Source organism: Acipenser ruthenus, chromosome 14 (genome assembly GCF_902713425.1).
Source record: "Acipenser ruthenus chromosome 14, fAciRut3.2 maternal haplotype, whole genome shotgun sequence".
In the NCBI taxonomy this organism is placed as follows: Eukaryota; Metazoa; Chordata; class Actinopteri; order Acipenseriformes; family Acipenseridae; genus Acipenser; species Acipenser ruthenus.
In genome coordinates, this window is record NC_081202.1 from 37,417,796 (window position 1) to 37,429,954 (window position 12,159).

General features: G+C 39.4%; 1 protein-coding gene across 4 annotated transcripts in view; it reads left to right on the forward strand.

Moving 5' to 3' along the window:
- Positions 1–531: 531 nt before the first annotated feature.
- Positions 532–12,159, forward strand: part of LOC117419455 (coiled-coil domain-containing protein 91-like) — a 242,464-nt gene continuing 230,836 nt past the window's right edge. Inside the window, exons 1-2 of one of the 4 annotated variants that reach the window (XM_058986475.1) lie at positions 545–627; positions 6,458–6,542. The gene's annotated coding sequence lies outside the window, so the exon portion shown is untranslated. Of the gene's footprint in view, positions 628–6,457; positions 6,543–12,159 lie in introns of all 4 variants that reach the window. The other 3 variants (XM_034032207.3, XM_034032206.3, XM_058986476.1) reach the window with 3 other exon arrangements.

Here is a 12,159-nt window from a genome sequence, read left to right on the forward strand (position 1 = left end):
GCCCCGGGCGCTTGCCCTGGTTGACTGGGAGCTGACGTCGGAACCTGATTCTGCTAGGCAATACCTTGCCAATATTATCATTGACAAGCACATTAGTACACTATGACAAACCAAAACTACCATAAAAGCATAACATGGGGAAGCATATTATACTGCAAAATACACACCGCACAGTATTTTAAGGGAATACTAACAAGTCTATATTATACATACAGTACAAGTAACATGAACTTTAAAAGTATGCAAAGACAAACGTTATTGTTGGCGCATGTTTCACAAAACCAGTTTCTTAGGTTTCCTAAAAGTGGTTCCAGGAGGCAATTGTTCTAGTTTCTCCAATACATGGTTTTGAGGGTTCCCCCCTTCCATAACAAAAACGTCAGAGGCACACTGCCCAGCATTATTCGTCCCATGTACAAATATTACTTTTCTCGTGATCGACTGGAAACAAATATATACCATGCAGCATTTTTTGCCAGAATTCTACTTTGATAGGCAGTTGTTAGCATAGTCTCACAGCACAGTGCTGGATTCTATTGCACTTCCGGGTCGCACAAGTCACGTGCAGCAGGTATTGACCCAAAAGGAAACTGAGAGGAGGGGAGTTTCTTCCGCAGCTCTGTGTAGGTACGATATGTTTGTCTTATCTTTGATAAAACAGTTAAAAAAAATGAATATGTAAACATTTACAGAAATCTGGGGAACGCATTCCCTTGCTTTTTCTGTGCGACCTATAACATAATTTTGGGTTGTTTGTGTAGAATCATGTGCCCTCTCTGACAAATACAGTGAAAAGAGCCGGAACCGGTAGCAGCTGACACCACAAATGCTTTTAGCTAAATACGAACATGTTACAACTTAAACTTCTCAGTCATTGTGGAGAAACCACTTCAGGCGCGCTCGTTTGAGCTTTTAAGTGTTTACACTATCCACACGCAATTATTTATAATACTTAAAGAAAAAAAAAATCTAAAGTAAACTGCCCTGTAACATTGCCAATAATACAGGCTGTACCTCCACCACTAAAATATATGACTGGTAAAAGATGTGCTTAGTGAATACAATGTTTTCACATGGTTCGTTGTTGCTATAAAACATACCGAATGACAAATCTGGCATAAAATATATAACTTTCTGTAATTTTTAAATTACGTTGTTAGTTGTACTGTTGTTGGCTTGTTACTGTGTCCGTGTATATTATTTCAGTATTACCATTCATCCTGTCATTGAGTTTATTGAGCTGGAAGAAAAAAACAAAACAAAAAAAAAAACAAAAAACAGACTACCAAGTACATGTCATACCTCCGTTTGACATGTACGCTTGTTGTATGCGTATCGTTAATATAGCCATGTAACTGTAATGTGAAAAATGCAACATGTAACAACAAAACATTTAAACTGTGACAGTACCAAACACAAGTCAAATTCCTCTTCATGTCACAAATTATATAGTACTGTCCCTGTGTAATATATAATTGTATCAGTGATGCCCTGAAAGAGCGAGGTAGGCTAAATAAAAAAGCCCATGGAGTTTTTAGCATTTGTATGTGTGCAAGGGATGTTGTTATCATAAGATTAACTTTTCAGTGTAGTTAGCTGTTCTGTTCATGCTGCTTCTGTGCACAAAACATACGCTCTTGGAATTGAAAGACACCAATTATCAAGTGCAAATGCCAGTTCTCTGTCATTAATATGTGCGTATTGTTCGTGAAATATCATTCACTAGTACACATATTTATGAAAGGACAAAAGGTTCTATAAGCTGGGAGTTTTGCTTGCTGTAGAATCCTGTGCAGGCCAACACCTGCAATCCTAGTCATGTATCCTTTTTTATGTGAATAAACAATGCAGCCTTCAGTATGCTGTTTAGCATTATGAGATGTGATGAATATTAAATATGATATTGTTTAAAGACGGCACTCACATAAAGATGGGTGCAAAATGCCAAGCATTACCTTAAAATGGGAAAGATAAGTGTGGCAATAGACAAGTTAACTTCTGTAAATATCCCCTAGTACAGTGGTTCTCAACCCTGGTCCTGGGCACCCACTGTCCTGCTGGTTTTTGTTCCCACCGAGCTCTCAATTACGTAATTGAACCCTTAATTGAACTATACGAATAAATAGTTTCTACATATATTTTCGTGATTTGAGTGGACTTTAAATGATAGAGAAAAATACATTATAAGTTGTGGTTAACTAGTATAAAGGCTGCATTTCAATTCGGTTTCTGTTTTGTTTTTCACAAGAAACACTTTGATGGGTTACAGTTGTCTAGCTGCCGGGGAAGTTTGGGAGGTATTCTTTTTATTATTTACCCAGGCACTCGCCAAACATCCATGACCTTTCTTCAAGGTACCATTCATCCACCCACCCAAGGCTTACCACATCCCTGCACTGCAGAAAGAAATACCGTTCTCTCAGGTGCTTTTTCATTTAATAACAAAAGGGCTCGTCCAAAAGGATTTGCGAAGCAGAGCTACTGTTTCTTTCCCCTGTCTGCTCTGCAAACAGTAGAAGGATTCAAGTTTAATGCTAAGGATTTCTCAAAAAAATTGAAAGGTTCTTTTCATTTTGTTTTTCATTTCTCCAGGCCCCCATGAATGTTTGTTCTGCACACTAATCAAAATATAAGAAGTGCAGCAAGCTTTGCTAATAAAATGGCTACTGGGGTATGTGTGTTGACCTTCACCCTGCATATTAGTGGGCCAGAACTCCCAGAGGCTGAAGCAGTGTCTCAGTACAGTAATGGGAATAGTTTATAGGTGGTAATCGCGGTAGTCTGCAGAACAGTTAAAAGACCCTTTGGACTCGTTGCATTCAATAAGTGTCATACTGGCTGCCCATGAGGAGCCTACATCAGGGATGGGTGACTCCAGTCCTGGTCAGCCATTCCACTATGGGTTTATTGTATAATTAAATAATGAACTACTTTGAATGAAGAAACACGTTCATTCCATTTGTGTATGCTGTTATGTGGGGTATGGAAGTAGCAGCGGCTGGTTACCAAGGGACTATTTGCACTGGCCAAGTGTAACCATTCCCAAGGTTACCAGGTGATGCTAATGATTATTTCAGTTTTGCAAGGCTTTGGATATTAAAGTTTACGGTTCCTTCTATATATGCAGTTTAGAAAGGACAGTTGTAAGCTCAGCGGCCACTTGTCCAGCGCAGTAGAGAGGTGGCAGTTATGGAACTACACTAACCAAACTGAGATGTGCTGTATTTGAACTGAACCGCCTCATTTAATTGTGGGGCTGTAGTGTCACTGCATGGCTAGAATTAGACGTGTACAGTACAGTGTTTGAGTCTGATTGGTGCTGTTGCTGAATAATAATGAAATGGCTGGCATTACTCTGATTGGCAGAAACAAACTTGTGTGTTGTATAAAACCTAATTATCAAATCACTACTATTTCTAAGTATCATATAGATTTCATTAAAAAATGCATTGGTGTTATACCAGCTGTTGGTTATATTTAGGATTTGGATTCTTGTTAGTCATAATGTTTTGCATATTTAGTTAGTCCCCACGTAACCTGCAGTCAAATTTCCTATAAAGAGAATTTTTCAATGATTTTTCAATGAAAAATAGTGTGAATGATTGTTAATAAATAAGAAAAAGCAAGTCACTGCCATAAGACAGGGTGTGCGGTAAAACATAGGCCTGTCTTATGCAAGCCTGGGTGCGTTGTGAGGCTACCCAGAAGTGCAGTAACATAAGTCTTAACACACTCCTTGGAGTGGGTTATTGCGCTTATAAAATAGCTGTATGTTTATTTTATAAAAAGAAAACAACAAACAATAACATTTTAAACTTGAAATTAAGTTTTATGTAATATACCCTTTCGTCAGTGCAAAATATTTAATATACTTTGTCTTTAGAAGCTACAAATTTGCTAGACAAACATATTTCTGCTGAGTACATTTGAATATACACTGATGTCTGCAATTACTGTAATGTATTTAACTTTTTATACCATAATCTTGAAAATATAAGCCTAGAATTATTATTTTATTTGATCATACGCTGTCCCTTCGTTGTTAAGATCCAGCCCATCCGATCTCCACCAGGATTTTAGATCCTGCAGTCTGGTGGAATTCTGTGTTTCTCTTTATTATTTGTTTATTTAGCAGACACCTTTATCCAAGGCGACTTACAGAGACTAGGGTGTGTGAACTATGCATCAGCTGCAGAGTCACTTACAACTACGTCTCACCCGAAAGACGGAGCACAAGGAGGTTAAGTGACTTGCTCAGGGTCACACAATGAGCCAGTGGCTGAGGTGGGATTTGAACTGGGGAACTCCTGGTTACAAGCCCTTTTCTTTAACCACTGGACCACACAGCCTCTCTCTATCTCCCTCTCTCGAGCTGTTAGGCAATAATGTTAATTTTTTGTTTAAATATTTAAACAGGCACATTTGTTAAGTTGGAGGGGAGGAGGGAGGATGTTAACATAGAGCCCTGCTTTAGGCACTGTGTTTAGTTTTAATGCCACACAATTGCACAGGGGTGCAATTTTATTGATTTGTTATCATCCTGATTATTATGACAAAGAGCTGTGCAAAAGTGCAAAAATTTAATCCAGACTCCTCCCTGTATTATGCAGAATTTAGAAATCAATTTGAGTGTCAGATCAGGTGGTTGTAACTTCCTCTCCCCAGTATGTGGACTTTCTTGTCCATCAACACAAATTAAAAAAAAAAGGTGTTTAAAAAAAGGGTGCTTTGTTAGAATGCATTGTTACCTTTCACTTCCCTTTTGTAATATTTATACTGAGTATTCATTGGACAGGAGAAATATCTGCGAGTGTCAGATAGGGCTGAGTTTGAGTGGTTTTGTACTGAGTGGCCAGGGGTCCCCCTCCATCTAGCTAAGAGCTGCTCTCGAGGTAGTGTTCTTCGATACCTCATTTAGGGAGTATCGATACGATACCATGCACAGTATCATGATATTCAATACTATCGCCATACTTTGGATCTTATGTCCGTTACATGTTAAATGGCTCCTTTTTTGCAAGTGCAATGTGCATAAGAAGCTAATACAGTTAATAATGCTACAGCATGGTAAAATGCTTGCTGTTTATATATAGCTATACATTGGTGGAATTGGAAAAAAAATCACTGGGGGAACCCTAGGTGGATGTTTATTGTGGAGTGAAGTGAAAATGCTTGGGGTTAAGACTCCAATTTAAGGTTTGTGAAGTGCTTATAAGAGAAGATTCAGAGGTACTTCTTTATGACGTCCCTTTAATACAAAGCAATGCAAAGTTTAAAGGCAACGTAGTAAATATGTCAGTTAAGAAATATTTTAAATAATTTTGTTTTAAATGTAACAAAGTCAGTTCAGATTGTCTTGTCTGTCGCATTAAAGGAGAAACCAGATACCCTTGGTGACAAGTTCCTCTTTATGCTCCCTCTCTGCAAGCTTTGTGTTCTGCACACTTTTTTCCCTGTAACAACCGAGCTCTGACAGAACTCAATAGCTGAAACTGAGTTAATGGTGGACCATTACGATTCAGGAAGAGAAGATGACTCACTCTTTGGGTACTAAGAGAGTTCCTAATTCGTTTGAGAATGTTATTCATTGAGCTGAATCCTCTCTCACACTCAGCTGTGGAAACTGCTACAGTCTAGTGCTTTGATGAGCCCTACCATGTCTACTGGGACCTTCTTTCCTTCATTATCCTTGGAGGAACTCTCTGAATCCTCCAACAATCTGTTTTTCTGGCAGATGAAATCTCCTGCATGGTGAGATCATCTCACTTTAACCATACAGAATGTCAAGGTCATCTGGCCAGTATCGAGGGTATACAGTCTTGCAAGCTGCAAGCAGCTCCTCATATTCAGAAACGTTTCCAAGTGACGTTGATGAAACATGAGATGATGATGTTGTCATTAGTCTGCTCTTCAGTGAGATTGCCAATTTTAGAAAAAATGGTTTGCTGTTGATTTCCACATATACTTTTCTTCCTTTGTGAAGAGCAAAACCCTGAAATTCCAATTTCTTTACTGCTTCAGTAGCGAATCTTGTGAATTCTGCTTCTCTTCCACTGGCCAGTGTTTCAACACGTTGATCTTGCGACACACCAATGTATGAGCCTCAGGGAGTGTGATGGAGTCATCCTGGAGTTTCAGTGACAAATGCCGTTGCAGTCAGTCGCTCAAGAAGACCTCTGTATTTGCTATTTTCTTTGCTGTCTCTGCTTTGGTCTGCTGCAGCTGCATTGATGTGAGCATGCAAGGCACGCTAAAGAAGCCAAACAGCTTTGACAGTGCGATCACTGGATGCAACCCACCGGATGCCAAGAACTCTGCCAATTGTCAAGAAGATGATTGCCAAGTCTTCTGCCCAGAAATGCAATTCACGTTGTCTTTTTGGTGAAGTGTGGTAAAGAGCATCCAGCTTGTCCATTTAAGCTTTGAAAATGATTTATTCCAAATATCTCTTTCATAGTGTCGCCCTGTGACCGAGTGCTGTTGAGTGGCGTGTGAGTGGTGATGTCACGGACCAGAAACAGGAACCAAAACAAGGAGTGGTGGTGGGTGAAACTGAACGCTACGGCATTCAGTGCTTTTATTAAATAATAAATAAACAAAAGGTTTAAACAAAATGAAACAAACACCAAACAAAAAGGCGCGATAGCCAAACAAATAAACAGAAACAAGTATCTTTAAATATAGCAATTGTTTTCCACTCTCGTTTTTTGCTCTCCTTGCTCGCTGTCCCGTACTCTCCTCTGTACACTCTTCTCCGATCACGGACAGCTGCAGGTTCTTATATTCTGGCCGAGGGGTTAACTAGCTGTTAATTATCTTATTACCCCTTGGCCACAGTCTGCACGAGTTTAGTAAGGATGCGTGACTGTCAGCTAGTAATCAGTAGCTGATCAGCCACGCATCCTCACGAAGTTTTTAAAATATTAATACAAAACAATTACAAATACGCGGCGCTTTGACCTGCACCGCAAACAAAAATACAAATAATAATACAAATATATATATAGGGGCGGGACACTCCGCCACACGCCCACAGCAAGCTCCACTGATTACAGCAGTGCCCAGGGCTTGAATTTCAGCGCGGATCGCGGGAATCGTGCATTTTCCAAGTTGCTCCCGCATATCTGCAACTTTCAGTGAGGGAAAATCCTGCAGAGATATTTTAAGACACCAAGCTACTTTATTTTTCACCCAATTTAGAATACCGGAAATGCTACAACAATCTCTAAGGAAGTGGGTGTCAGTGACGAAAGCACTATGACTCGCATTCTGAGTGGTTAAAATAAATAAATAAATAAGTAAGTAAAAGTAGTGCTGACTATTTTAAGTACCGCAAGACTTTATTCTCTTGTACGTGATTCTCGGCCGCTATCTTTAAACATTATAGAAACTCAGTACACTGCAGTAAGTAAACAGTTTTGAAAAAAAAAAAAAAGACGATATTAAGTCTATCTATGTGTTGTTTTGTAAGCAGTGACTTTTGCTTTAACTGTTAAAACTCAGCCCCATTCATTTTGGGGCGCCAGCGCTCCGAAGGTTACGCACATATTACTCAGGCACCGTAAAAGCCACCTACCTGGTTTCATGGCTTGATTAAAAGTACAGACTTGGGGCTCTTCATATGCGGTACTCCTAGCCGGAACTACGATCAGCTGAAGTTAAGCCTCTCATCATGTGCCAGTTAACAGCTTAGGTTTCGTTTTGAGTCTATTGCTCCGTCATTGCACTAGCTAGAATGAAAAGGGCGGTATGGCTGGAAAGCTTAGAAGCTCAGCTTAATTTCATATTGAGGTTCAATAGTGCAGTGTTTTATTTTGAGCCATCTATGATTACAATATATAATATATAGCAGTGACCAAACATGATTTTTTTGGAAAAGCAGTTATTTTTTAATTAATTTTTTTACATATATTCTCATCTCTACCACATAGTATGCCTGATCCTTACGTAACATGAAAGGACATTGTGGAAATAGGGCTGAGTGTGAAGTTTAAAAAAAGAAATGGAGCGCTGGTTAAAAAGAAAAGCATCTTTTTCTTCTGCTGCATACAAAAACTTCACGTCAGGCAATGGCAAAAACAATGGAGAGTGCTCTGTCTCACAGTGATGAACACCTGTTGGGTCTCCTGAAAGCAGCTCATTTTAAAGCAACACCAATGTGAATGATGATGCAGTAAAATATATATAGTTTTTTTTATCTGCAAAAGTGCCTTTTTTTGTCCCCCCCCCCCCCCCCCCCCCCCATTGGCTGCAGCATAGGGTGGAAATCCCCCCAGCACACAAAAATGAAAAGATATCCAGTTCCTTTTTAAGAACTCATCAGGAAAATAGTGAAGGAGACATTTTAGACGCTCTTGTGTAATTGTATTGGAAGTAGTGTTTTCTAATTCTGAATAAAAAAAATACTATAGCTGGTTTCTCATTAAATGCACCTCCAACACGTACAATTAACACTGACTGACGACTAACTGTTGTACATTCGTCGACAAGCACACTATTTCAGTTCCAATAAAATCACAGATCTCTGCACATGACTTCCTTGACTGGAGCACTCTTCCCAAATCAATTCCATTTCCTGTCTGAAGATCAAACAGAGTTGGCATGGATGTTGAGTCTTCCCAATCATATAGGCAATTCGAAATATCTTGCAAGTTTTTTCTTCATGTTCAGCCTGCTGTTTCAGAACATGCAACTCCAATTCCCTCCTTGGCTTGCATCATGATATTTTCTGCGTCCTGGTGTTCCCATATCTTCTTTAAGTGCTGTTTTTTGGGCTTTCTTATTTTCTGCATTGGTACTGATCTTAACTTCAGCCCATTCCTTAGCTATTCTGGAGCCCTGCATACGTTTTTGAAAACCCAGCCTCCCCACACTACTGCAGATGTCACATCCTAGTTTTCCATTTTGAATTTTGAGCCATGTTTTTTTTTTTTTTTTCTCTTTAAAATATTTTCCCTGATCTTCTGTCCAACAACTTGGTAATTCTCTCGCTTCACTGCAAAACTCTGACTGCTACTCTTCTCTAACAACGGTTCCTGGCTGCATCTTTTATTTAAGTGTTCTTTCCCTGCTGCTGCTTCTGGGGCCACTCTTGCCTCACATGTAGATACGTCTTCTGTACTTACTGACTCCTCCACATTTCTTTTTTTTTTAAATAATTGAGCAGAGATTTTTGCATTTCTGATTATCTTTCTCCCTTTCCTCTTGCTTTCTGTCACTTTCTTCAATACACTTGTGAATCTTTGGGTTTCTCTCTCTCTCTCTTTCTCTCTCTAGCTCTATAAGACATAAAAAAAGTAAAATAACTATATATTTTAATACAATGCAAATTGAGTCTGCAATACAATCAGTGCCTTTAACACATATGTGACTGTTGACTTTTATTAGACTTGCAAAGTGCTGATGCATTACTGCATGGAAGGGGTTAGCCTATGTAAATACAACAGCAATAATAATATTAATATCAACATTTAAAAAACGATTTTACTTTAAGTTGCACATTTTATAAATGCAATTTCTAACTAAGAGACTGGACTTGTTTTGCTGTCTTAACTGTTAACATTTGAAGAAGTAAGTTTGAGTTGGCAACGGTAACTGTAGAAGGGTTTGGGAGTTGTGAAAAAGAGGAGAGTACCTAAGGAAAGAGAGTACCTGATCCAGTAGTACAGTTAAGAGGGGGGCATCATTAGCCAGTGGGGCTTATTGTTTTGGAGGCATGGGGCACAGCTGACAGTGACTAATACCTGTAATAATAAACCGTGGAGTACTGCAATCCCTGTCTCCTTCTGTCTTCATTCTCACAAATTATTATTCAGTACTTGCGTTGCTATTTTACAGTAGTACTACAAAATTATTGCTCATCCATCCTTACATTTCCAGAGCTTTGATTACATATTGGTGACTACTTAAAATGAGATCCTAGTTTGAAGTCTCCTGTTGCCAGTTTGCATCAAAACATTGGTTATGTAGTCATGCAGTTACATTAGTGCTAGTGCAGTAGGTAGACAACGTCTGCGTGTTGCTATCATGCAAACCTTTCGACCTCTGGACAAGCCGCATGAGTTACAAATATTTTATTTACAGTTTTCTGATTTAAAAATGAAAGCTACACATAGAAATATTGGCAATTATTAGGGTAAAGGAAAGGGTGGATGGAAAAAGTGATATCTGGCATTGTACTGGATTTTGTGTAAATGCCCTAAAAAGTGACCAGAACACGGAATACCTTTTATGTGTAATAATTTCAAAAGAGTTTCCATGATAAAGCTACAGATTCATTTCTAGAAGTATTTGTTTCAAAGCATGTTGTACTTAGATTACATGTCAATACAGTAGTCCCCATACTGACACCATTATCCCGTACATTCGGATATGCCGGACAACACGTATGTCCCTGTGGCAAAGTGGTTAGTAGTGCGCAGGTGTGGAAGTGAGGCAGTGCCGGAAATGATGTGACCACACCAAGTTCCAAGGACAAAGGATATTTTTATTTTGCTTTCCTTTAGTAATCCTTCTCAAAACTAATAGCTGGCTGGTGATAAACAACTATGTGTAACACGCAGCCTAAGACAAGGGTTTCAATCCCATAATAATAGTGTATCAAAACAGTGCAACACAATACCAACACAAATAACACAGTCCAAGTCCAGTGGGTGAACACGCTGTTTGCAGCGGGGTTGTTTTGCTACACTGATTTCCGGGTTGGTGCTGGCCTCTTAGCTACAGCTCCCGGGGTGTAAGTTTAGCCGTCTAACAATTACAAAACAAAACGTTAACACTGAACAACACATGAAACACATGAATGCAGTTTTTACGTCCATTCACCGGTCCTTCAGTAGTTAAAACCAAGGGACAGTTTACCTTGCCACACCCCTTTTTATACCATCAGTCACGCCCCCTTGGTAGCGAGTGCAATCGCCCTTTATCCAATCCGCGATTGCCACCTTGCCAACCGTGGCGACAATGACTTGCAGTATTGTGACTCTGCCCTTTTTCTGGATGGCAGACTTCCAACTTTCTTTGGAATTAATTGACAGTACATCCAGTCAAAGGCACATTGTTCCCTTGACACAGCGCCCTCACAGGTCGGGAGGGAGATTTATAATCAGGATTTATTCTCTCTGTGTCACAGTCACCCAATAATATCCGCTAGGTCAGTGGTTCCCACCGGTCGGTCGCAAGAGGTATCGGGGTGGGTCGCGGAACCAAACAAAGTAAAACATAAAACATATTTTTAGTTTGAAATTAATAAGAAAATAATTACCCTAAATATTTTTTATCTGAGAAAACAAAACAGACAAAATATCACTACTAGATAAATTATAAATAAATTACAACAATGTAGCCCCCCACCCGCATGTAAAATGGTCTGGACCAGAAACCCATCACATGCTCCTACTGAACGTCACCTCACCAGTGTGCGATAGTTAGGCTGGTAGTGTGTATTTACGCAAAGAATTTGTTAAAATTGATACGTTTTTAAAACGAGGGAGTACTAGTGATCTAAGTACAAGTCCAGTGCCTCCACCTGAAAAGAAAAGCAAACCTGTATCAAGGAAATATGACCACATTGAGTTTGGCTTCATTGTGTGTGGGACTGAAAACGATCCAGCTCCAAAGTGTGTGTTGTGCCTAGAAATGCTTGGAAGGGAAAGCATGAAGGCTTCCAAATTTAAAAGGCATTTAATTACCCGGAATGCACAAACAAAAGCTGTGGTTTATTTCTTAGAAAAAAGGAAATCTATTCGCCAATACGCGTGTTTTAAGAAAAATGCACTGAAAGCATTGTGTCTTGCATCTCTGCACGTTGCAAAATCAAAAAAGCCTGAATCATAAGAACATAAGAAAGTTTACAAGCAAGAGGAGGCCATTCAGCCCATCTTGCTCGTTTGGTTGTTAGTAGCTTGTTGATATCAAGCAGCTTCTTGAAGGATCCCAGGGTGTCAGCTTCAACAACAGTACTGGGGAGATGGTTCCAGACCCTCACAATTCTCTGTGTAAAAAAGTGCCTCCTATTTTCTGCTCTGAATGCCCCTTTATCTAATCTCCATTTGTGACCCCTGGTCCTTTGTTTCTTTTTTCAGGTCAAAAAAGTCCCCTGGGTCGACATTGTCTATACCTTTTAGGATTTTGAATGCTTGAATCAGATCACCGCGTAGT